The following is a 3429-nucleotide window of genomic DNA, read 5'->3' as shown; positions in this document are numbered from 1 at the left end:
AATTGTTAGGATTTTTATTAGGGGTTCAAGCACGCAGTGCTGAAACCCTATTGTAATTGTTAAGATTTTTATTATTATTATTATTCTTCTGCCCTAGAACTGAACGTGCAGCCCAAACCGTAAGGCCTAGAGAGCTGAAATTTGGACAGATCGTAGAGCTCATTTTGGGGAGAACTTATCAAAGTCTCAGCCCAATCGGCCTAACGGGGGCGCTACAGCGCAAAAAACAAAAATTTTGGACATTTTTGGCCACAGATCGTAAACCGTTAGCCGTAGACTCAAAAACAAGCCATCGTTGCAATCCTTGGGTTAGTCCGAACAAAAGTGCACAGCTGCATTTTTTTCTCTACGACGCACCGTTTTCTCGCAAAATCGAGCTATATCCGAAACCTACTTTTGCGAACTAGTCCTAGGATTTTCAACCAATCAGAACCAAACCACTTCATAAATATTCCCTGGACACTCAATATAAAAAATTATCAAAAAAAAGTTGAAATTTCAATTCTTACGCGAAACAGTACGCCAAAAAGCGTCTATGCTAACGTTAGCCAAATGCTATTTTGACTATAACTCTTGAACGGAATGAGATATCTTCACCAAACTCGGTATACGTATGTATGAGCTCAATCTTTGGTGAAATCAAAAAAATTGCGCATCTCTGCAACTTGGGGGCGCTATAAGATGTAAAAAACACATAAATTGCTATAACTAGGCAACCGTTGGCTCGATCGACTTGAAAATCGGTATGCAGTGTCTTGGTCTGAAGGGGCACAAGTACCTATGAGGACATTTGCATATCTCAAAAAACATGGCCGCCATTGGCCAAACAAATTTAAGCACCTATTTGAAAGGGTTAACGGATGTTGATCGGAACGAAACTCACTGGGTACGTTCGACTCATGAACCTTAAGGTCTGTAAGAATTTTGAAAGAAATCGGCCACTAGTTGGCGCTAACGAGTTTTATGGCTCTGTAATCACGTGGTGTTTCACATATCAACACAATATGCATATCATTTGATAGATCTCCTCATAATGCACAACTTTGCCTCAAGAACCATTGCTGTCAATCAAATCATTCAATTGTTATTCACAAATATGTTAAAAACCTACTTTTGCGAACTAGTCCTAGGTTTTTTGCCCGATCGAAACCAAACCACTGCAGTAATATTCTGTGGACTCTCTAGATCAATAATTATCAAAAAAATGTTGAATTTTGTCCTTTGGTTAGCTGTAAAGGGGTAATTTAGGAAAAGGGGTGTGGCCAAACATACCCCAAAGCCTATAAAACCTAAACAAAAACTCAAAACTTTATGAAACTCAGTGAAATCATGTAACAGGTGACTCTTAAGAAGCATGCAAAGTTTTATGGAGATCAGACCATAGGTGGCGCTATAACAGTAGAAAAGGTCTCAAAACACAAGATTTATATGGTAAATGGCCTCAAATTGTTTGAAAATGCTCATATATTCACTCAAAAACACTATATCTTCATATCATATGATAGATCTCCTCATTCTGAACAACTTTGCCTCTGGGACCAATGTTGTCAATAAAGCTGTTAATTAAATATTCAAGATTATTTAAAAAAGTTACTTTGGCAAACTAGTCATAAGGTATAAGCTGAAAATCAATAAAACCACTGAAGTACAATTCTCTAGACTCTGAAGGTCAATAATTATCAAAAACATGTTGAACAATTGCATTTAGACAACTATAAACAAGTAATTTTATAATATGTTATTTGCATAGTGTACACAAAGGCCTATTAATACAAACAGAAAGTACACACATTATCAAAACTGTGTAAAATAATGAATATTTTCATTCTAAACAAGCATGCAAATTGTAAGAGAGATTGGGCAAAAAAAAAAAAAAAAAAAAAAAAACACAATAACAGTTATGTTTAAAAACACAGTGTTGCTTGAGTAAATGCAATTTATAACCACTAGATGGCAGCGGAAGACCACTAATGTGCTAATTCAGCAAAGTTGAACAGTACTGTTGAAAGGATTCAAGAATTCATGCCAAAACATTAAAAAATTAACTGTTATAACATTTTAAATCTCATTGAGTCAATGTTTTCCATTTTGTTCATACAGATATATCAGTTTTTACAATTTTGCCACATTATGATTACAGTTTATTCTGAAAATGACATCTAAACTCTTAAAAAGAGAAGACTTGCAATAAGTTTATTATCACCTATCACTTATTTCAAATACCTATATCTGCAACAAAATGTTTGTGCATGTATATGTGTGTCTTTGTGTGTGTGTGTGTGTGTGTGCATATGCTTATAGAGTATTAATATATTAGTCTAATTATTTACTTTCAGTGTGTGTGTCTGTCTGTTAGCCTGTTCTCCATTTTGGATGTGTTTAACTGTCATCCATGCATCCAGGTTGGCTCTGACCACCTCAGAGGCCTTAATGTGCTTGAACCCCGGTAAAATGCTGCTTGCAGCTTTAATTATTATTATTATTCTTCTGCCCTAGAACTGAACGTGCAGCCCAAACCGTAAGGCCTAGAGAGCTGAAATTTGGACAGATCGTAGAGCTCATTTTGGGGAGAACTTATCAAAGTCTCAGCCCAATCGGCCTAACGGGGGCGCTACAGCGCAAAAAACAAAAATTTTGGACATTTTTGGCCGCAGATCGTAAACCGTTAGCCGTAGACTCAAAAACAAGGCATCGTTGCAATCCTTGGGTTAGTCCGAACAAAAGTGCACAGCTTCATTTTTTGCTCTACGACGCACCGTTTTCTCGCAAAATCGAGCTATGTCCGAAACCTACTTTTGCGAACTAGTCCTAGGATTTTCAACCAATCGGAACCAAACCACTTCAGAAATATTCCCTGAACACTCAATATCAATAATTATCAAAAAAAAGTTGAAATTTCGATTCTTACGCGAAACAGTACGCCAAGAAGCGTCTATGCTAACGTTAGCCAAATGCTATTTTGACTATAACTCTTGAACGGAATGAGATATCTTCACCAAACTTGGTACACATATGTATGAGCTCAATCTTTGGTCAAACAAAAAAAATTGCGCATCTCTGCCACTTGGGGGCGCAATAAGATTTAAAAAACACATAAATGGCTATAACTAGGCAACCGTTGGCTCAATCAACTTGAAAATTGGTATGCAGTGTCTTGGTCTGAAGGGGCACAAGTACTTATGAGGACATTTGCATATCTCAAAAAACATGGCCGCCATTGGCCAAACAATTTTAAGCACCTATTTGAAAGGGTTAACGGATGTTGATCAGAACGAAACTCGCTGGGTACGTTTGACTCATGAACCTTAAGGTCTGTAAGAATTTTGAAAGAAATCGGCCACTAGTTGGCGATAACGAGTTTATTGGCTCTGTAATCACGTGGTGTTTCACTTATCAACACAATATGCATATCATTTGATAGATCTCCTC

The sequence above is a fragment of the Carassius gibelio genome, chromosome B18, assembly GCF_023724105.1.
Source record: "Carassius gibelio isolate Cgi1373 ecotype wild population from Czech Republic chromosome B18, carGib1.2-hapl.c, whole genome shotgun sequence".
NCBI lineage: Eukaryota > Metazoa > Chordata > Actinopteri > Cypriniformes > Cyprinidae > Carassius > Carassius gibelio.
The sequence above is the reverse complement of the archived record's forward strand: the minus strand, read 5'-3'. Positions refer to the sequence as shown.